Here is a 25,072-nt window from a genome sequence, read left to right as displayed (position 1 = left end):
ACATAAATTTATATAGACGGACTTCTAGGTTGTTTGACTTAAGATTTTACATACTTTAAATTATTCATGGTTTAAAAATGAAAAAAAATTGAAACATAAGAATTAATTATAAGACATTTTCATTTTCCTTCAATTTTTCAATTTAAACAAAACAGACACAATACTTGGGAAATAATGGGGAAGAAATAGAGCTATATTAATAGGTCATGATGTCAATAAGAATAGTGGAAAGACAGAATGCAATTTCAAAGAAAATTTTAAAGATTGAAATAAAAAAGAAAATAAAGGGATCAAGAAAATGATGATGAAGAGTCATATTACAGATTAACTCAAAAAATGGCATGATAAGGGCTTGAGCCACTGTGTATGAAAAACATACTAATACCGATGTAGCACTCAAAACTATGATGAGAAATCAATTTTCGATGCCTCCAGAACATCCAAACAATACTAAATCTTTTGGTCCATTTCTGACATCAGGAAGAGCCAATTAAAAATTGCCTCTTGAAAACCATTTCTCCATTGGCATGAAGCATATTTCTGAAGCCAATTTTGGGAAACACCTCCATCTTCCTTGTAGGTCTTAATTTTTCTGAAAGTTACTTTGTATTGTATCTCTTCCTCTTTTATTTAAAAATAATCAAGTTGATACTTATTAACTACTTTATTTCTTGCTTTATTATTCATAGATATGAAGGTTATGCTTACAGTCAAAAAAGATATGATATTAAAAATATTGTGTGGTCATTTAAGAACTCAGAAATTTTGAGAATACAGTATTGCAATACATATAATTGTTTTCTAAAATGTTCAAAGTTAGGAAATTTGATTATAATAGCAATTTAAAAATTAGGTATTTAAAAAAATGTTTAATATCTGTTTTGCCAGGTTTTATTGTCAAAAGGTAATTTAGCTATCTAACTGTGGTCATATCTTTCTCCTCTATAGAGCCAATGTTTCAAAATTTGTTTTTACTTAGTGATTCCATTTCCTCAGCTCTAATATAGTTGGTAGCCTACTGTGCCCAGTGAAAATATTCCACATCAAGGTCATCAAATGTCTTCTGTATTTCTAAATTCAATGGTGCTTTATAAAATTGTCATCTGGAGCTTTCTTCAGTTTTTGTGAGAGCCACTCACTATTTCTCTCTGAAACACTTTTCTTTGCTTCCACTAAACCATGTCTTTTTATTTATACCTTCTAAATTTCTGACTCCTTTGAAGATGCATTTACTTATAACAACCATTAAATTTTAACATATGTCAAGACAGTGCAAAGCCCCTTTATCTTTCCTCTTCAGAATCTCTCCTTAGAAAAAGGTAACCATAATGTTGACATTTACATGGGTATCTTTTCTTTTTTTTTTTTTTTTTGAGACGGAGTCTCCCTCTGTCGCCCAGGCTGGAGTGCAGTGGCCGGATCTCAGCTCACTGCAAGCTCCGCCTCCCGGGTTCCCGCCATTCTCCTGCCTCAGCCTCCCGAGTAGCTGGGACTACAGGCGCCCGCCACCACGCCCGGCTAGTTTTTTGTATTTTTTTTATCTTTTCAATGTATGGCTCTGGTCCATACATTGGACCAGAGTACCAATATAACCAACTGCCTATTAATCATCTCTTTGCATGTGTCAGAATTACTTCAAACTCAATATATCCTACATTAAAACATAATTTATCTCCTTCTGGGAATCAGATTGTCTCCAGAGTTCTCAAACATCATGGTTCGGATATTACGCATTTATTGCCCCCAAGCTGAAACATAGGAATCGTATTTGATAAAACTTCCATGTCTTTATTAAATTTCTCACTAAATCCCTTTGATTTTACTTTCCAACTATATCTCACAAATCCATCCATGTATTCTGTTTACATTTCCCATCTGAATGTGGCCTTTCGCATGAGATACGAAACTGCTCCCTAATGGGCAATTCTTCATCATCTATTAGCTCCACCAATAGTTATGTGCAGGGTACCCAAAAAAATCTTTTGAAAATGCAAATTTGGATATTTGTTGCCCATTTTTCCTAAGATAAAAACCACAATTCTTATCAAAATCTAAAATTTCTGCAAGAATTGGCACCTGGTTATCACACCAGACAATTTGAACCTCTTTTTCTCTCTCAATTATTGTGTTCCCACCACTCTGACCATGATTTATCTCACATCAGGACATCTGCCTTTCCCTTAACTCAGAATATTTCAGCAACCCTCCTCCCACTCCCTCTGCTTAGTAAACTGCGGTACCTACCACCGACCTCGACTCAGTGATCCTGTAAATAATTTCAACTCTCCTTGTAACGTGCTTCCTTATATACCCATGTTTTTATTTAAATAAATTATTAATGTATAATTAAGTTGTTGTGTGATTATTCAATTAACATCTGTCTTCCTTACTAAATTGCAAGATTCATGAGGCCAAATTCAAGACGTTTGCTTAACATTTTATCCATAGGAAATAAAATAGTGCTTGATTCCAAATAGGTACTTAAACATTTTAAAATCAGTGAATATGCAAATGAATAATAAACTGAATGAGTGAATATAAAATTTCAACCCTAGAACAGTATTTTCGAACTATTAATTATATTCCTAAAATTTAGGCCACTTTAATTTCATTTAATCTTCTATTCTGTATGAATTCAATATCACCATTGAAGTTTCTTTTAGATTCTAGCATTCACTTAGATATTATGATATAAAAATATACTGAACCAGTTTATAATACAAAATTAGTTAAGGCAAAAGACAAAAGAAGAAACTATATATTACCATTAAAATATATTTACATTTTTGCATAAATGAGAAAGTAGTTCTGCGTTTTAAAAGTCAACTGGATAATACTAACTCTGTGAAAAAGAAGAAAACACCTTGAGATTTTCTTTTTTATAATTATGAAGTGGAACTTTAATAGCAATAACTTGTGCTACAACTTGTTTAAAAGAAAAATAAACGTGTCTATTATAGGGAAAAAATTAGGTGATGTGCAATACATAAACTTACTTCTTCAGCTTTGCTAATTGTGGCACCACTCTTACAATATTTGCAGTCATTTTCTATGGGCCTCACTTTCCATTTCTATGGGGAAAAATAAATTACATTGCAAATGGCAAGTTCTGCTCTTATTTGCAAAATATATAAAGAAATGATGCTTATAACCAGACCAGAGGGCTACTTTGCAATAAAACATTTTTTTTGTATTACTGAGCAGCACTCCTATACAGTAAAAAAATGAAAAGATCAGAGAAATAAAAATATGTTTTAGAAAGAAGATGTTATATTCATTTTGCTACAAGCTACAATGCAAAATGTATAGTCCTGTCTTTCTAATTCTTTGAATAACAAAGAAATCAGCAAGTTGATTGTAATGAATAAAAAATGTTTCTTCAGACTACTCTGATCAGATACCTTACTAGAGACACAAGCTACTTTACTATATTTAATAACTGCATAACTGTGAAAATACTTTTGGCCAGGCGCGGTGGCTCAAGCCTGTAATCCCAGCACTTTGGGAGGCCGAGACGGGTGGATCACGAGGTCAGGAGATCGAGACCATCCTGGCTAACACGGTGAAACCCCCTCTCTACTAAAAAAAAAAACTACAAAAAAAACTAGCCGGGTGAGGTGGCGGCACCTGTAGTCCCAGCTACCCGGGAGGCTGAGGCAGGAGAATGGCGTGAACCCGGGAGGCGGAGCTTGCAGTGAGCTGAGATCCGGCCACAGCACTCCAGCCTGGGTGACAGAGCGAGACTCCGTCTCAAAAAAAAAAAAAAACTTTTTAATTGAAATTTGTCCTCCAAGAATCATACTATATAAAATGTTTCTTTTATAAGAAATACTCAAAACTATTGTGTCTCCATGTCCTCAGTTCCTCCATGTCAGATAAAAATTTTCTCAATCTAATATTGTCTCTCTCTGGCTAGGCACAGGGCTCACGCCTGTAATCCCAGCACTTTGGGAGGCCACGGCCGGCAGATCACTTGAGGTCAGGAGTTCAAGATCAGCCTGAGCAACATGATGAAACACAATCTCTACTAAGAATACAAAACTTAACTGATTAGCTGGATTAGCTTGATGTGGTGGCAGGTGCCTGTAGTTCCAGCTACTTGGGAGTTTGAAGTGAGGAGATCACTTGAGCCCAGCTACTTGGAAGGCTGAGGTTGCAGTGAGCCAAGATACCACCACTGTATTCCAGCCTGAGTGATACACACACACACACACACATATATATATACATATACATATATGCACACACACATATACACACACATATATATGTGTGTGTGTATACATATATAGTGTGTATATATATATATATATATATATATATTACTGGCCATGAAAGATTATAATAAATTTTAAATATAAATTTAAAATCTATTTAGTCTATGTCTTCTTTCTTAGACAGTGGGCTCCATAGAGAACACATTTGCTGTCTATCTCCTACCATAGGAAGTTATTCTACCTCAATGCCTCACTAAACTCATTTACATTATTTATTCATTATAGAGACACAATGCCTGGCAAACACAGACATACTTTTACAAAATACAATCAACCCACTTTTCCCAGCAGTGTATTTAGGAGGTAGGTTTGAGTACAGAGTGCTGTTCAATGTACTTAGGAAGTTCAGTCAAAAATAAGCAAAGATAGGTCCAATTGCTGGGTCCTTGGCAAGATTATGTTATATGGTCTACCTTTACTCACAAAGAGAGTGTCGGTTATGGTCCTGGCAGAAAGTCCACTAAAACTGGGTAATTTGTGAAGAGTTTAATACAGTAACTATCGGAAAGATTTGGACAGAGAATGAGGAAACCACAGGGGAAGGTTGTTCCCTGCATCTAGTAACAGTGTCCCAGTTCTGATTGTCCTGCAGCAGATGCGCTTGGTGCCTTGTTTTATGTTTCCTTAACCTACCTCTGATTTCAGCTTAGGGATGCTTGACAGTTCTGTGCATACTGCAACCCCTCTTCATTGGTGTTTTGGAATTTTTCAGAAGCCACAGGAGATCTGTGAGGGTAAACTGCATAGAAGAGCAGGAGAGTTAATATTCCAGAATAAATGGGGTGGACCGGGAATTTGTAAGTACCTATGCTTTCCATCTTTCAGAGAGAAAAATCCAGAGGAATATTAAACCAAACACCGCATGTTCTCACTCATAGGTGGGAACTGAACAATGAGATCAACTGGACTCGGGAAGGGTAACATCACACACCAGGACCTATCACGGGGAGGGGGGAGGGGGGAGGGATTGCATTGGGAGTTATACCTGATATAAATGTCGAGTTGATGGGTGCTGACGAGTTGATGGGTGCAGCACACCAACATGGCACAAGTATACATATGTAACAAACCTGCACGTTATGCACATACCCTAGAACTTAAAGTATAATAAAAAAATTAATTAATTAAAAAAAGAATAACAACAACAAAAAAAAGAAAGTTCTCAGCAGACTTCAACTCTAGTTGACCAAATTTTAATCACCTCAATAACCTTTAAAAAAAAAAAAAGACTGTGGGTACACACTAGGTGAATATATTTATGGAGAAAGTGAGATATTTTGATACAGGCATGCAATGCATAATAAGCACATCAGGGTAAATGAGGTATTTAGCACCTCAAGCCCTTATCTTTTATTTGTGTTAAAAACAATCCAATTACACTCTCCTAGTTACTTTAAAATGTACAGTAAATTGCTGTTAACTGTAATCACTCTTTTTTGTTATCAAATAATAGATCTTATTTATTCTGTCTAACTATATTTTGTACCCATTAACCATCCACTCTTCCCTATAACCCATTACCTTCCCCAACCCCCGGTAACTGGCATTCCACTCTCTATCTCCATGAGTTCAATTGTTTTAATTTTTAGCTCCCACAAATGAGTGACAACATGCAAAGTTTGTCTTTCTGTGCCTGGCTTATTTCACTTAACCCAGTAATCATCATAACCATTTCTGCAAATGACAGGATCTCATTCTTTCTTGTGGTTGAGTAGTACTTCATTGTGTTTATGTACCAGATTTTCTTTATGCATTCATCTGTTGACGGACACAGGTTGCTTCCAAATCTGGGCTATTGTGAACAGTGTTGCAATAAACATGGAAGTGTGGGTATCTCCTCAATATACTGATTTCCTTTCTTTTGGAGATATATCAAGCAGTGGGATTGCTGGATCATATGAACCATATAATCCAGTAACATACATTTTATTGATTTTCTCTTGTCTTGATGATTCTGGGATAATTTCTAATAAACTCCTTCTACTCATGTATTTTTCTCAACTCTTCAAGGGAGAAAAAAATAAGATACACCCCTGAGCCCTAATAAGTAAGAATATAAAGCAGTTACAAGAACTCTCTCTCTCTCTCTCTCTCTCTCTCACACACCACACACACACACACACACACACACACAGAGAGAGAGAGAGAGAGAGGACTGAGTGCAAAAAGCTATCAGATAGAAGTTCTAACATTAGTCAAAGAAGGTATGTGCACGCATCTATCACAAAGAGAAAAAAGGGAAATAGACACCCCAACTTTACTTTCCTCCTTTTCTTAAGACTGCTGGCGCTCCCTATTGGCTGAATCATCTAAATTTCAAAAGACCGGAAAATGCGTTTGTGTAGTTCCTGCAAATCAGCCACAGAAAAAAAGGGGCAAATAGAACACCTCCATTCAGCACAATGCAGAAATCTACATTCCAAACCCAAATTAATTATTCCTCCTTCTAGTCTCTCCCATAACTCTATTTCTTTTCTTGCTGTTCTGATATAGTTTAACCCACATGATAGTACTAACGGGAGTGTATTATATGTGTAAAACATAGTTTGGAAAAATAACACAGGATCCTCCCATCTATTTATTTTGGGCAACTTTTTCCTGTTTTATGAATGCACTAAAGTTCAATATTCTCTAAAGATTAAAGAAGAAATAATTGCTAATTAAAATAACAACTGGAAACATTTCTGCCATAAAAAATACATTTTGTTGCCTGACTGAAATATATGGATGCTTAAATCCAAATATGTAAGTCACATGTATTATTGAATAAGCATGTTCAACAGTAGAATATCCTCTGTATGTGCAAGAGAATTATACAAAAATATGTCTCTGGAGCTTTAAGTATTCAATAAATTATTATCTAGTGGCTACAACATGTAAGCTTTGACTTTGAGGGAATATAAATATATAACATACAGTAATCTTTAAGGACAATTATAATGGGATAGTATACCTCCAAAGGTCTATTATAGGTGAATAAAAACTCAGTAGTCTATAAACTAATTGTTCTGTGTTCAGTAGTGAGATGATGGGAAAAATGTTCCTGCAATTATCAAACTTTAATTGTATATCAGTGGTCAGCTGATACTCTTAACTGTGAATTAGCCGACATTTATTGTTAGCTCTCATATAATGGCCAAATTAATGTATTAAAAAAACCCTCAAAGTAAGCATCAATTTAATATTTATGTTTGTACTCCAAAACAGCAGTACAGACTAGAAATTGGAATGTGGCAATTTATTTTGAAATAAACCTGAGGTAAGAATAAATTTGCCTTGAAGAGTAACCAATTTAATCTATTCATTAACCTATTGATGTTGAGAGGCCAGTAATATTTTAAGATTAATTTTGCATTGTAGTATAATCTGGAAAAAATCAATGCGAGAAAGTTGATCTATGATGAACATTTAGGGAATCACAGGTATCCTTCAGTACAAAGAGGGAGGATTGATTCTAGGACCATCACAGATACCAAAATTCATGGATGCTTGAGTCATGGATATAAAATGCTGTTGTATTTGCACCTAACCTATGCACATTCTCCCTTATACTCAAAATCTTCTCTAGGTTATTTGTAATACCTAATACAATGAAGACATTTTGTAATTAATTGTAATACTGTATTCTTATTTGTATTATTTTATAGTGTTGTATCGTTATTTTTTATTGTTTGTTTTCAAGTATTTTCAATCTGTGGTTCATTGAATCAGCAGATGTGGATCCCAGGGATACTGAGGGATAACTGTACTGCAATAGTCTATGAATAAGGAAATAAATGTGTCTGAATGAGGATAAGGTAGGGATAAAGAAAAGAAGCACTATTTGAAGAAACTTTTTAAAGAAATGAAACAATTGTTATCTCTAAAACTTTTAGGTTTGGAAGTCAAGTGCTTTATAAAAATAGAAGTTAGAATAATGTGATAAATATCTTTTGTTTTTCAAGAGCAGCGAGAACATTTTGTTGACATTGAGGCTAGATGTTGTGGAATTCCCAAATTATTTTATCACAATGATAAAATATATACCTCATATCGAATAAAATTCTGTGGATTTCTCTAGTGTATCTTAGAATATAATAGATGGCATAATTTAATGTAGTTTTCTTTTCTCAGCAGAAAACATCCATTATCAAGTGTCATAACAAAAACCACAATGCTATCAATTCACAAGATCCCATAAGTAATTTTATTCTTTTAATTGTATTCAAAAATATCTTATTTTGCAGCTCTTTATCACCTTTAAATAAATGCTCTAAATCTTTTTTTATTATAAGATTACATTGTCAATCTAACACAAAGTCATGAGATTTTAAAGTTCTATATGACCTAATAGTCAATTCCTTCTTATTACAAATGAATACATTTATTTCCACTGAACTTACACTACATCAAGAAGTTAATGCAATAAACTCTAATTCCCAAGTTTAAACATTTACCCAGAATTTACATGTAGATATTTAACTCTCTCACTTCAAACATAATACAACATTTGATCTCATGTGTTTTTGTTTGTTTGTTTGTTTAACAAGCCACCTTTATCTTTTAGAGGCAATTCTCCACGGTTCTCTTGCATTTTACGTAACTTTCAAATGAGACATGGACTATCCTGTTTTTTTCCTTAGATTTTTTTCAAGTTCATTTTCATAGCAAACAGCTTAAAGAGAGAAAATAGTGGTTCACTCCATACTTACTCCAGGCATGCTTATTCTCCAGTATAGTAATAAAAATGTTTCCCTTGAGAGTACAGGACAGGCATGCAAACTGCCCATTATAAAAGACTTGAGTTCCCTCAACTCAGGGTCTAGTCCTGTAACAAACTGCACTGTGTGCAAGTGCCATCTGGCCCTCTTCATGTTAACTTTTAGAAACTGGGACTTGGATAATCACACAAAAATTCTGATGCTGTAACTCCTGCTGCACTAAGAAATAAACTGCCCTTTGTCCCTGACCCAGGAATCCTGCATCTGTTGCCAGTAATCATGAAACTGTGGCCAACTAATTTGTCAGTCTGAAAGCAGAGCAACACCTCATACCCTTCAGAGTTCTTGGCACTTCTCACTTCTGTAAATTAATCCAGTCTTAAAAGCCTCAATCTAAAGTCATCTGTAATAGTATATTGAAGTGGAATTATTTCTGTTTCAATACTCAACACAATGTCAGTAGAATAGCTATTAAGAATAAAAATAACCATAAGACAAACATAAATTGCATTACTAGAAGGGAAGTAAAAGAAAATCTTTACTACTCTTGAACCCCCAGCCAAATCAAGGTAACAGAAAGAAGTCACAAAAGAGCTATGTCATTTTTGGAAATATTCAACAGAGTAAGTCATACTGAGTGTCTTTATTTCTTCTCAAAGAAAAGAGTAATGGATTAATATTTTCTCTCTCTCTCTCTCTCTCTCTATATATATATATGTGTGTGTGTGTGTGTGTAATTATGCATATGTATAATTTCTTATCCTTCTTCCACTCTTCCTATAATATTCAGTTAATCGATTTGAATAAGCTTTGATTCAAGCACTTTTATTGAGCACTTACTATGCCAATACTCCATGCAAATAACTTAGGGAAACAGCGAGAATAAATAATCCCTTTCTACAAATAGCTGATGAGGGGATTTGAGCATGTAATAGTAATTAATTGAAACACACAGTGTAGTAAATGCTGAAAAGATGGATAAATATAAAGTAATGAGAATGCAAAAAGAGACGACTTGAGTTCACCTGGAAGATGGATGCTAATTTTTTAATGGGCTTTGAAAGCATTGGTTAGATTTTAAATGAGTATGTTGTAATAGGAGAGAGAGACAAGCAAAACAAAGGGAAAAACAGATATATGGTTAAGGGATTTATTTGATAATCTATTGCTACACTTTTTCATTTATCCTTAGATCATTTTGTGAAAGGTAAATAAATCTTGGGACCCCAAACTCATTAAGTCAGAGTGAAAAGTCAAGCTGGGAACTGGGTCACACAAATCTGCATTCGCCTTTTCATTCCTAAATAAGATGGCTACAAGATGAAAAGATATACACCTCCCTCATATTTTACAGACGAGAAAATTCTAGTGGGCTCCCAGATCTTAACCGTAAAGCTTTTCTGTTAAAATTCACCATGACAATATAAACTGATACCTTATCTTTGCAGGTGCATAGGACAGAACTCAGTCATCTCTCTGCCCACTTGACACAAATGCATATCTGACTGTTCCCCTTGCCCTACTGTCTATCTTATCTTATGTAAAAATGCAGACTCACTGAACCAGACAAAGGCATAAATGACTATTGCCCCCTACCCAGCTCTTACATGAAAATTGTTTATTTCTCAATATCCTGCCATTTCCCTTTTAAATTTGGAGCTCTCAAAATCATCTTCAGAGAAAGGCATAGACCTGTCTCCCAGGTGTGTCCTTAACTTTGGCAAATAAACATCCTGAAATGATTGAGATTGGTCTGCGTCATTGTTCTTGATTGACAATGTCAACATTCTTCTAACGGGCCATTCTTTATATCTAACCTCCTTCGTTCAGTTCAAATCGGTCTTGTCACTCTTCCACCACATATTTGTTACTAAACCATCTCTTTCTGGTATTATTTTTCTCCAAAAAACATGGTGTTTCTCTGATGGGGGATATTTAGAACCTCACAAAATGACTTCCCTCTTTAGCTTTCTCACGTTAACGACTGTTATTTTCCACCAAGAAGTTACTGAATACAATGTATAAGTCTGAAAGTTTTATTGGAAATAAGAAGGGATGGAGAGGAGCAAGTCCCAATGGTAAGTTATAGGATGTGTGTGGGTGTCTTTCTCTCCATCCTCTTTCAGAATTCTTTGAAGGTTTTCTCAAACCCTATTTTTCCCTGATTACCCCTGAAAGAAGTGAGTCTTGGCCTTTAGAATATATCCATAATATGTTAACATAAAACTTTAAAATCTCAAATTAAAGTATAGATATTTTTATTTCAAAACAATAGCATAAATATCTGGTTGTTGATGTAGATGCTGGGTTCATGGCCAAGTTCAATTTGTGAAAATCCAATAAGTGATGTAAATCTGTGTACTTCTCTATATGTATCTTGGACATCAATTAAAACCATACTGTCACTTGTGAAGAAAGGCACATTAAGAAGTAATAAATGGGTCTGCATAGTTGCTAACTGTTCTTTTATTATAGTAAATTTGTTTCAATCAAGGCTATTTAACAACCCAGAAGAACCTGAGGACATTATGTTAAATGAAAAATGCCAGGCACAAAAAGACATATACCTCATAATCTCAGTCACACAGTGGAATCTAAAAAAATTGATCGCATAAATGTAGAGAGTAGAATGATAGCTACCAGAGGCTTGGGTATTTAGTGGGGCAGGGGAATGGGGAGGTGCTGGTCAGTGGATATATCAAGTTAGATAGGAGTGATTTTTGAAAATATCTATTTTACAGCAAAGTAACTATAATTAGAAATGATATATCATATTATTCAAAGAGGTAGGCCGGACTCAGTGGCTCCTGCCTGCAATCCCAGCACTTTGGGAGGCCAGGCAACAGGATCGCTTGAGATCAGGAGTTCAAGACCAGACTGGCCAACACAGTGAAACCCTGTCTCTACTAAAAACACAAAAATTAGCCGGGCATGGTGGCACACGCCTGAAATCCCAGCTGATCGGGAGGCAGAGGTAGGAGAATCACTTGAATCTGGGAGGCGGAGGTTGCTGTGAGCCAAAATCATGTCACTGCATTCCACCCTAGGTGACAGAGCAAGACTGTCTCAAAAAAAAAAAAAAAAGAAAAGAGATATTATGTATTCTTACCACAAAAATGCAAATAATGTGGGTACTGCATTTGTTAATTAGCTAGATTTAACTAGTCCAAAGTATATATTTACTTCAACACATTATGTTCTACATAAAACACAAAATTTTTTTCTGTCAAGTTAAAAATACGTATTTTAAATCATTATCTCAGGAAAAAAAGAACTTTTTAAGATGTTAGTTGATAAACTGCTAAAATATGAATTCTATTTTTAAGACTAAGAAAATGTTACTTTTTTTTTTTTTTTTTTTTTTTTTTTTTTTTTTTTTTGAGATGGAGTATCGCTCCGTCGCCCACGCTGGAGTGCAGTAGCTCAATCTCAGCTCACTGCAAACTCCGCCTCCCTGGCTCAAGCCATTCTCTGCCTTAGCCTCCAGAGCAGCTGGGACTACAGGCTCCCGTCACCATGCCCAGCTAATTTTTTGTATTTTTAGTAGAGACAGGGTTTCACTGTGTTAGCCAGGATGCTCTCGATCTCCTGACCTGGTGATCTGCCCGTCTCGGCCTTCCAAAGTGCTGGGATTACAGGCGTGAGCCACTGCGCCCGGTTTATTGTTAAAGAAAATTTAACAAATTTTATTGCTTACAGTGACAGTTGATTTACATAATGGTCATAGGTTTACTGAATTTATAAAAAGTAACTTAAGTGTGTACCTCTTGTTTTGTGAAGAAAACTAATATTCAAATAAAACAAAAGCAGTGTAGATAAAATCCCAATGGCAATGTAGAACGCTTGTCGATAGAAAAACATTTTAATATTTAATTTTAACACAAAACATCTTTGAAAACCTGCAATTTCACATGTAAAGTCTAGATAAATTTTGTAATTACAATAAAATAAGCATGAATATTTAAAAGATGCTGTGATATAAACTAGTATACAAATTCTAGATCAACTATTACTCCTCACCACAGACACACACACACACACAAAGTGTTTGCTAAGATGAAAGCCTGTATTTCTGCTATTTATATCTCATTATTTGAAATGGCACACCTATTTGTTTCCTGCCTTCTTAAAATCTAATTATTTACTAGCTGCTACAATAAACACAGGCTTCTCTGATTATTTGCATCCACACAGTGTCTCAGATATCCTATGTATATTATGTTTATGTGTCTGTGTATATCTGTGTACACATACACTCATATATATGTGTATATATATTCCTATATATATATTCCTTCATATATATACACACACATATATATGCCTATATATATATATATTCCTTCGTATATATGTATGAGTGTGTGTCTGCATACGTCTGGACCTGTGGGTCTGGAGTTTACATCTGAATCAGAGAAAGATTTTATATATAATATATATATATAATATCTGTCTCTCATATGTATAATCTTTTTATATATGTATATGTAAAATCTCTTTCTCTAATACAGATGTATATCTGTGTACACATGCATTCATATATATATAGGAAGGAATATATATATTTATTTCTGATTCATATACCTATCTGTATACACACACACATATATATAGGAAGGAGTATATATATGTGAATATATATATATAGGATGGAATATATATATTCCTATATATAGGAAGAATATATATGTGTATATATGTGTGTGTGTATACACAGATATATATCTGAATCAAAGAGATTTCATATATATAGAAATAGATTACATATTATATATATTATATTATGTATATATTTTATATATATATATATATATATATATCTTTTTCTCTGATTCAGATGTAAACTCCATACCCACAGGTCCAGATGTGTATTCAATCATACCATGTACATATCTCATTAGCACATCAAATCTAACAGGTTTAGAACTGACTCATCTTCCTCTTGCTTTCTTCCTCTATGTACCCCATCTCAAGAAACAGCATTATTATTTACTTGGTCAACTGACTTAGAAATCTAAGAATTATCCTTACTTCCTTATATTCTTGAAAGCTCACATCTAATTGGCATGCATTCCCATCAGATCTATCTTTATACACTCATGAGTGTGATCCCCTCCTGCCATCCCCACTGCTACTGGGTTTGCTTTATTTCATGCCTTCATTATTTCTATTCTAGATTGCAGTGACAGCCTCTTAATTTGACTGCTTGCCAGTAGTCACTGCTGTTTCTCTTTAATTCATTCTCCAGGCTGTGGCAAAACCATTTTTTTAAAATCAAAATAGGATTTTTAAACATCTCCTTGACAGCAGAATCTGATTATATGACTCTTCTACTTAAGGTTTCCAGTGTCCATGAGATAAAATCTAAATTCTTTAGGAGGCATACAACATCTCTCCCTGTATCTCTAATACCTTTTAATGTCTCTTTTCATACATTATGTTGTAGCTATACCCCAATTCTAGTAGTTCTGTGTATGTATGCATGTGTGTGAGACTGTATATGTGTTTTGAGAGAAAATAACAGCAACAAAGAGAGAGAGATGGAAAGATGAAGAGACAGAGAAAAAGAAGAAATGAAGAAACAGAGAAACCAAAATTTCATTGTACTTTTGGATCTGGCTCATGAGATTTCAGATGATTTTATGTTTTTCTTTATGTTCCCTCCTGTTTTCCATAATTTCTCAATTGGCATGTGTGTTTTGCAATTAGAGAAATAATCTAGTCTTATATGACACAATTGAAGATTTTTTGAAAACTGCATAGTTTTTGTTTCATTTTAAAGTCCACTTCATCTATTTACAGCCATTCTTTAAAACCATATGACAAATTGACTTTAATCATTTTGAAAATTATTATAGTCAGTTACTTTTAGAACTCCTACATTCTTATTTTATAAATCTTCTGTGAATAAATATTGACTTCATGACATATATAGATTAATTATAGCTTACTATGACATTTATATATATTAGAGGAGTTATAACATATATATTTTATCAAAGACTATACTCTTAGAATGCAATAACAGCTTTTTATAACTTATTTATACTTGTATGGAAGAGTTACATAAATATAATATATTTTATTCAATACTATGTGATTAGAAATTGAAGTTTCATGATGGTTTTGATATTTAGTATACATTAAATGCTCTCTACAACATAAAACAGAAAGGTTCACACAATTGAGGTACAGATCAAGTGTAAGGGTACTTTAGAGTCAGTAAAGATTATAAGATTACATTTGATTTTTACTTTATTTATTTATAAGTCATTTTACAATCCTTTGTTAAACTGGCAGAATATTAAAATGAAAAAAAATACCTGGAGTAAAATTTAGTTTGAATGAAGTTTTGACAAAAAATATTAAAAGTGAGAGATAAGTTTATAATTGGTCAAAGTCAAATTGTAAAAGTATGAATTTCAGGCTAACAAGATTTCACATTTTTCTACTGCACAGTGTAAGTCGTTTCAATATTTTCCACAAATGGAAGACAGGATTCACGTTGCTAAACAGGAAGATAAACTCTCATAACTATATACAAAATAGATTGCAGATTTATGGAGGCAACTGATAACACAGATAATAATTATTCTATGATAATGACATTAGGTACCAATATTTATCAAATGTTTATAGTCTAAGCAGTGTGCCAGAAGAGATATGTACTGACTGAAATGTACACATATTTAACATTATGTATATAACATTATGTCATATATAACAAAACATTCTTAATACTAAAATTCACTAAGAATTAGTGTTTTCCTACTGGTTTTCAGATAGGGACATTGACTTAGCTGGCTTAACTACATATTCACAAAACTAGTACTTTGTAACTTATTTGGAATTCAACTACAAAGAGAGCAATATAGAAATACAGTACAAGCCAGGAGGGAGATAAATTAATGTTATGAGCAATATGGATGTGGGCCAGGAAAATAGCCTTATAGTAAGTGGGAAAGCATAGATGACAGAAGTTATGTCACTTAGGTAGTTATGGCTTTAAAGAGAGAATGAGGGGGAGAATTGAAAATGCCTGAAAGTTTGAAGAAGGAGTCAATATCTGGAGGATATTTTTGTGGGAAGACAGATGGCATAGTCAGTTTTCACTTTCAGGTATCAAAAGAATATCCAGCTAGAAGTTTAAAACATAAAAGTTGAACTTAAGGGAATGAAGAATATAGGAGAGAGAAGAAAGGAATGACATCTTAATACTGCACATTTTGTTTTGGAAAGTGTATATATTGGGATGATAATTAAAGTCATTATAGTCTAAGAAAAAGAAGAAAAAAGCATATAAAAAAACAGGCATGGGCCAAAGATAAATTATTGAGGAAAATCTGCATTTGGAGCATGAGAGAGACAGGATAGGAGGATGTAAAAGTTGAGGCACAGTATAATGAATGACAGGTTAATTGGTAGTAGTAAAACAGAGATAACGAGCAAAATTTTAAAATAGTTTTTAAATCATGAAAAATAAGGTAATGCAATAACTTCAGAGGGAAAAAGTATGAGGGAGTTTTGTGTTTTTCTTTTTCGGGAAAGGACAGGAGGCTGACATGCTGTATGGTTACAGAAAGAACTAGTTGGCAATCAAAATATCAAAAATGCAAAGAGAAAAACAAAACAAAATTGCCAGAGTGGGATCTCAGAAGGGAGTAAATGAGATCAAGAGCAAAGTCATACTGTCTACATTTAAAGAGATCTACTTTCTTTTCTGACACAAAGAAGAGTAAACTAAAAATATATCAGAGGTGAATGAGGGGGTGGGAAGTTCCTGTTGAATGATTTCCCCAACCTTGACAGCTAGAAATTTCTGTCCTGTGAAAAGTAGTTGAAGTTGGATTGTTATTGAGGGCTTCTATTTGGGGTGAAAATGTTTGTTAAGAGTCTATATGAGAAATGTGAGAAGGAACAATCAAAGTTGAATTAAAGAATATTACATAATAGAGCCTCACAACTTCTCTCTCCGTCACAGGTATTCAGTATGCATAGATCATAGTTCATAATATAGCAATAGGACTCTATTTTAGGGGAGCAGTTTTAAAATACCATCAGTATGCATACATCATAGTTCATAATATAGCAATAGGACTCTATTTTAGGGGAGTGGTTTTAAAATACCAATCTGGTGTTTATTTGATGTGTTTATAATTCTTGTTCAACTAGATTAAATTTGCAATTTTCCACAGCACCTGTATCACCCAAGTAGCTGAGGTGGTATAATTTTTTGTCAATATTTTAATATTTTTCAATATACTGATTGATTCAGCAAATAATTATTAAGTGTATTTCTTCCTATTCAATATTGTGTTAAGTAGTGGGGAGGAAATATAGAATGTGACTTTGATGTTTCAGCATGATAATAAGTCTTACATGCAACCTCAAAAAACTCAATCTGTGCCAGATTTTACTTTAAAACCTCAAGCAAAGGTCAATATCAGAAAAAGTAATTGAGCTCATTTATTGATCACTTACTTTGGGATACATTTTCTGCTAAACATTTCTATATGTTATCTCCTTAACCCCCAGGTTAACCATATGATGTAGTACTATTATTTTTCTCATTTTATAGAAAAGGAAACCAACAAAAGAGGTTAAGTAAATTGCTAATGATAATATGGCTAAAAATAGTGGAGCTAACTTGAACCAAAACTTTGTGATTCCCAAATTGGTTTATTTTACTCAGGTAACACTAAAGAAAACAAAAAGTAAGTAAATCTAATAAGAAAATTTCAAAGGATGAATGACTGTCAATAAGAATAACATCTGAGCTCAATGACACGTCTAAAACTAAAATCAAACAGACAAAATGACCTCACGTGCACAAACACATTGTACCTGAAAAAGAAAGCATTTATCTTTATAACAAAGACAAATTTTTAGAATTTGGAAATTCAATAACATATCGTGACTTATAAAACAGCTACATTTAATTTTAAATATTGAAAGCAAAAATATGGAAAACAAGGCTAGCCAATATCCTGACTTCACTTTTTTTTCCTTGAAATGTGATCATTACCTCTTCATCTTTCAGTGATTGTCCTATCCACTAGTAATTTTGCCTGTAGTATGGTGCTGGCAATCAGGTTTTAACAAACAATGTAGTTTTCTAAAGGCACACATTTGATTAACTCTTCTATATGTACACTAGACTCAAATAACACTTCTGTGCTGAGCTGAAGTGGAATTAATACAGATGAAACAAAATAAGACAAAACAGGAGAGACAGGAAAATTTTGGTAAAGAATATTAGGGGGGAAAATAAACCAAACAAAAAAACAAAACAAAACAAAACAACACTAATGGCCTAGAAAACACCTTAATGTGGTATTGTTCAATCAATGGTAACTGCCTGTTCCTTCTATTCCTGTTGCCTATTCTTGTGTATTTGAATTCGTATAAGTGCTGCACCAACTTTTCTCTCTGTTTAATTCTTGACACTTCTATGTAGACAACGATGGCTAAGGGAATGTGGTTAAGGAGAAAGGAGAAACTAGCTAAAGAGCAACAAAAGTTGAAGCAGCCAGTTGCCGAAGACCTAAAAGAACTTGACGCTGAGAAAGAAAAGACAGCCAAAGGTGATGAAAGAAACTGAATTTTCCTAATCCGAAAACAAGAGAATGATGACGTGGTTCTACATGAGATTTCAAAGAGGTGAATAAAACTCACACCCTAAATATAACATTATTATCATTTCTTCAATTATTCTTTAAGAAATTGACAGAATGTGAGTTTAAAATATTTTATCTTACACGAGTTAGGTTGATGAGCTGGTTAAAATTTTATAATGTTTTGGACACATAGAAATTAAGTCACTTTCCAAAAAATATACATACTCGTATGTAGGCAGCTGGTGTAAATCAAAGTTGGGTGCCAACATGTGCCTCTCTTTACATTGCAATGCTTTATTTACTGGAAAGGAGAACCACAGAGCAGCCATTATCATCATGTGTGGGATCTCAACACATGCCAGAGGGCTGAGGAATCGTACAGAGAGCACAAGTCTCAGTTTCCTCAAATCATCTGTCTGATTTTTCTTGAGAGGTTTCTACAGTGGTGAAGTTGAGAGATATTTTGTAGAATAAACACAGCTAATATTTCTAAGATTAAAATGAGCTGCAAAAGATTCCTGGATAATAAAAGGCTTAGCAAATTGAGTTATGACTTAAGAGAAACAATCTGGATGCTGAGCTCAGAAAAGAACTAGAAAGACAGAAAAACAATTAAATACAACAAAATATTTTTGGAAAAGTTAGATCAATCAAGTAAGAGAGAAACATGTCACAGTTCTTAAATTTATATTTTAAAATAAAACATCCAATTAGAAACTTAGAAAGTTCTGTTTTGTTCATTTAAACTAATAAATATTACTTACAATGAATCACAAATTGTCACCATACTACATTTGCTGAAGCAATAAAGAAACATTCTGTGAATTTTCACATGAGTAGAAAAAATCCGTTAGAAATAATGGGAGCAAATCAAATGAATGGATCAGAATAATAATGTTTGCAGAAGTTAGGGGAAGATAAAATAATTATAAATATATGTATAGAAAATAAATAATAAAAGAAGTAAGGTATAAATTTAAACTTCCAAAATAACAGTAATGCAAAAATACACTAATTAAATACAACTTAGGATAAGAAAATTAGAAAAAACTATAAATAATGCTATTCCTTGAAAAGAAATACAGATTTTGTTTCAATCACATAAAATGCTCAAATAGGCACACAAGACCTTGCCTACTGGAAGTCCTTTATCCCAAACAAATTGATGACATTGTAGATTTGTTTATACCTGTCTTGTAGTTTAGTGGTTAAAGGCAGAAAGACCTGAATTTGAAATCCATCTCTACCTATATTTTAAGCTAGTATTTTATTTACATGCTGATTCTAAATGAGCAAATTCATCATAATCTTTGTTGTTAGGAAACAATGTTTAAAGATTTAATTAAAAAAATGCACTGGTATACAGTTTATAACTCCATGTGTAAACCCAAGACCTCAGTACATTGTATTTATAGTTTCTGTACTAGCTAGACTACTTCCAGCTAAAAGTAAAACGATCACTAATAAAATTAGCTAAAAATAGAGAAATTTATCATCTCTATAAAAGGAAGCAGGGTAGACTTCAGGATTATTTGGTTTAAATTGGTTATTTCAAGACCTCATCAAAAGTCAAAGCCTTTCAAGTTTGTGGGCATGAGTCTCAGACTGGCATTAAAAAGACATATGTAGGGCTTGGTGTGAAATTCAGGAAAGGAGGTGCTGTGGTTTGATTATGTTCCTTCTAAAATTCAGATGTTGCCAATGTGATAGTATTAGAAGGTGAGGTCTTTTAAAGGTGTTTCAGCCATAAGGTCCAATCATGAACTGTGCCCTTATAATAGGTTTGACTAAGGGAGTTTGTCTTTTTTGCCATTCTGCCTTCCACCATGTGAGGATACAGTGTTCCTCCCCTCTGGAGGACGCAGGATTCACCAGACAACCAAACCTGCCAGTGCCTTGATCTTGGACTTTCCAACCTCTAGAACTATCAGAAAACACATTTTTGTTCTTTATAAATTACCCAGTCTGTACACACACACAAATGAACTAAGCCAGAAATTGGTACGAGGATTGGACTATTCTAACAAATATCTAAAAATGTGGGAGCAAGCTTTGGAACAGGGTAATGTGTAGAGGCTGGAACAGTTTTGAAGGGATTACTGGAAAAAGCCTCTATTGCTATAAACTGAAAATTAAGGGGGATCTAGCGAGGGCTCAGAAGAGAAGAACTGTAGGGGAAGCCTCAGTTGTCTTAGTGATTACCTAAGTGGTCATAACTAGAATGCTGGTTGAATTATGAACAATAAAGACCATTCTGATTAGGTCTTAGATGGAAATGAGAAATATCTTATTGGAATTTGGAGAAAAGGCTATCCTGGTTTACAAAGTGGCAAAGGCTAGGTAGACTGTCTGTGTCCTAGGACTTTGTGAAAGGCAGCACTTAAGAATGACTAATTAGGATATCTGACAAAAAAAAAAAAAAAACTCTTAGCAGCAAATTGCTGAAGGAGATACCTGAGTTTTGTTAACTGATTACCGTAAAATGTGAGAAGAGCTAAAAAAATTAAAAGACAGAATTTAACCCATTTACACCTCATGTTCCATTATTAGAATGCTAATCTTGTGGGGGTTATTTATATCCTACTTCTCAAGGTCATCACCAAGGTCTGATTTTTGACAAAAATATTTGCCACATCTGGCATAAATGAGTTAAAATCAAAAGGGAAGCAAAATGTAAAAATCTGCAAAATTCCCAGACTGGCCACATAAACAATGAAAATAAAAATCTGTCTAGCAGAGAAAACCAAGGGAGTAGGTCATCTACTATTAGATAAGGAGATTAGTTTGGCTAGATGGGTGCCCGATGCTATTCATCAAGACAGTGGGAGAGTACCTCTGAAGACATTTTGGAGATTTTTAATGCTGTCATGCCCAACACAGGTCCAAAGTGCCAGGGCCCTGGTGGCAGAACAGTTCTAAGTGAGGAGGAGCTCAGGGTACCTGTGGAACTTCAGTCCTCCAAATGTTCTTGAAGCCCAGACCTGCTTCAAGTCTCTGCACCCATTGTTTTTGTGCAGTGGTAATTGCTTCATTTGTGCTGTAGGTGGCCCAGTTGTGCCTGAAATCCATGTTCCAGAGGATGCAAGCATTGAGCCCTAACCGTGCCACCATGGTGCTAAATCTTCAGTCAAGCAGAGCGCATGAGCTGTGGAGGCTTGGACTTCAAGTCATCTCTACCTGGACTTCAAGTGATACCTCCGAGAGCCTCAGGTACTAGGCAGAGAATTGTGTCACGGGCGGGAGCACCAAAGAGAGTCCTCAAAGGGAAAGGCATAGTGCAGGAGGGGGCGGTGTGTTGGGGGGCTGGTATATCACAGACAGTGCCCACTAGGGCAATGATTGATGGAGTTGTGGGAGCAGGGCCACTCCAGAGACCAAAGCCCGGAAGAGCCACAGGCACTGAACTCCAACCCATGAGAGCTGAAGGGAGATGTACTCAGCAAACCATGCTGATAGGGTCCTCTGGAGCATTTGGGGGCCCAACCCTACCCCAGTGTGTCCAGGAAGCGGGCCATGTAGTCAAAGATTGTTCATATGTGGTTTTCCTCACTGTGTTTTGGACTCACTTGGGACCTATTACCCCTTTCTTCTTGCCTACTTCTCCCCTTTGGAATATAAACGCCTGTCTTGTGTCTGTCTTACCATTGCGTTTTGAAAGCACGTAACTAATTTGCTTTCACAGGTTCAGAGCTGGAGAACAATTTACCTCAGGATGAAACACGCTTGAGTTTCGCTTGTATGATGTTTAGATGAGACTTTGGATTTAGACTTTGAAGTTGATGCTGAAACAAGTAAAAAGTTTTTGGAACTGCTAAGATGGAATAAATGAATTTTTTTTTAATGTGAGAAAATCATGAATGTGAGGGAGCTAGGGATATAATGCTATGGTTTCAATGTGTCCTCTTTGAAATTCAGGTGTTGCCAATGTGATAGTATTAAGGGGTAGAGCCTTTAAAAGGGGATTAGGCCATAAGGGCTCTTCCCTTCTGAATGGGATTAGATGTTTTTATTAAAGGGCTTGACAGAGGGAGTTTGTCCCTTTTGTCCCTCCACCTTCTACCATGTGAGGGTACAACATTCCTTCTCGTGGATGTGGCCTTACCAGAAAACCAAACCTGCCAGTTGCTTGATCTTGGACTTCCCAACCTTTAGAACTCTGAGAAAAAAAAAAAAAAAAACTGTTTTGCTCTTATAAATTACCCAGTGTGGTATTTCGTTATTGCAGTCCAAAAGAACTGAGACAAGTAGAGTTCAGAGTGATAAATACACTATATTTTCTTAAACTACTTTTTCTTTAGGAAGCAAGAGATTACCTACTGACCTAACAAGTGAAGAGTTATAATGCATAAAAGTAATGCTTTTTCCAGTGTGATTTATTTTTCCTGAGTGACAAAGCATTCCTAACAGTGAGAGTTGAATGTTATTTCAGGAAATAGGAAGGTAATGTGCCCCATCACTGACAATATTAAAATGATCAATTACAGATACTCTAGAGCAGACTCAAGAACATGAGACAAGTATACAAATCTTAGATTACTTTGGCATTTTTTTTTCTTTTCTTTGTAAGTTACAATTTATTAAGCATGCGTTTCTTGACTGCCTTCTACACGCCAACCAGTAGAAGGACACAATTATTTCACTTTAGGCACAAACTCAAAGTAGGCACTGGAGATACAAAACATGAGTAGATCATTCCTGTCAGCACTGTTTAGAAGGTTAAGGAGAATCTAGAGTCTAAAAATCAATAAGAATAAATAAAATATGTCATTTGCATTTAATTTCTAGAATGAAACAAAATAAACAGACATTCTAAAAAATGCATTGTGTTTTATAAAAACCTGTGATATGTCATTTTGATAAACACCCTTTTTGTTGAAGTCTTATATTGCAATTATTGTATTTATATTTATTTATACATTTTCTACATATTAGTTAAATTTACTACTTCATATAAATATCTAAAATTTAGATTCCAAATTAAGCTCAAAATAATTGAAAAGATATGGAATGAGGAATATGAGAGAAGATGCTGATAATAATAGCCAGTTTCTTTGCAGGCATGATCTGGGAGGATACAGTTGCTTTCTTTTAAGCACAAACCTTAGTGGCCAGTGTCTTCAGAAAAGAAATGTTTTTATGTATCTTTACATGAAATAGATAGATACTATTTCAAATTACAAATTAACTCCAACATAGGGAATCTTAATATAATGATCAAGGTATGTAATCTAAATCTTTTAAAAAGAACTCTGATCTTCATTTAAACCTAATTTCAAAATGAAGAGTAAACATTAGCATGTTGAGTGGATAATTAAAAAAAAAATAAATTATATGCTTATAGCATTCTTTTTGCATGCAGTTAGCATTGCATTCTCTGCTTGAAGGATACCTCATACAACCCATTACCCTGTCCCAAATAAAAACTTCCTGGGCATAGTCTATCTTGTGTTACCTTGTACTGATCCATTTTCCAGAAGGCCATTTTATTCCTTTTTCTTACTTGTAAATTTTTACTAACTTAAGGCCCAGTTCATATTATCCCCTCTGTAAAGACTTCCTTTGAGGCCCAAATAAATTTTTTGTTCCCTCCAATATGTTCATAATCCTACTATAGCATGCATCACAGCATAATAAATTTAACTATTCATGGTACTCTGGGATTTTCTTGGAGCAAAAACAAGAGCAACATTGCATTTAATTTTGCATTTTAAAAAACATTATAGATACTTAGAAAAGGAGGATGCTCAATAAATGCTTATTCAGCACATGAGGTATGGATAATTATGCAGACAGCCAAAGGCATTACTTAAATTTTGGCTGAACGGAAGAACATCACAAAGTTTTTTATAAATTACATAAATATGTGTGATAATATAAACAAAATAGAAGAGAAAAATGCATCATTAATGGCCATAGTGGGTAGCCAGAGTGTGAATGTACGATTTTTTTAATAATATGTTGGTCATGACCTATGATTAAATAGATTAATTGAGAAGGAATACAATTATTGGTCATATTTATTCACTTAACTATTAGTTAATTGTACATCTTGCTATGGTTGGAATGTGTCCCCCCAAAGGCATGTGTTAAAAACTTAATCCCAAAGGAACAGTGTTGAGAGGTAGAGCCTCATGGGAGGTCTTTAGGTCAGAGGGCTCCACTCTCATTAGTGGATTAAAGGATTAATGCCCATTGTGAAAGGACTTGGGACAGTGAGTTCAGTCTCTTGCTGTATATCACCATTTATTTTCCTTTCTGCCATGAGATGATGAAGCAAGAAGGCTTTTGCTAGATGCCAACCTCTTATTCTTGGACTTCCCAGCCTCCAAAATCATGAATCAATAAATTTCTGTTAATTACAAATTACCTACACTGTAGCATTGGTTATAGCAGCACACAACACACTGAAATAACTATTATTATGCACAAATTGCACTAAAGCCATACTGGTTTATTTTAGAATGTATAATTTCCCAAG

At 34.3% G+C, this 25,072-nt stretch overlaps 1 protein-coding gene across 1 annotated transcript in view; it reads right to left on the bottom strand.

Annotated features, from left to right (window-relative positions):
* PCDH15 (protocadherin related 15) overlaps positions 1-25,072 on the bottom strand; it is a 1,849,154-nt gene that overhangs the window by 1,232,171 nt on the left and 591,911 nt on the right. The gene's annotated exons all lie outside the window — the stretch shown is intronic.

The sequence above is a fragment of the Trachypithecus francoisi genome, unplaced genomic scaffold (assembly GCF_009764315.1).
Source record: "Trachypithecus francoisi isolate TF-2019V2 unplaced genomic scaffold, Tfra_2.0 Contig00586, whole genome shotgun sequence".
NCBI classification, from domain to species: domain Eukaryota; kingdom Metazoa; phylum Chordata; class Mammalia; order Primates; family Cercopithecidae; genus Trachypithecus; species Trachypithecus francoisi.
This window is presented reverse-complemented; position numbering and strand designations above follow the sequence as displayed.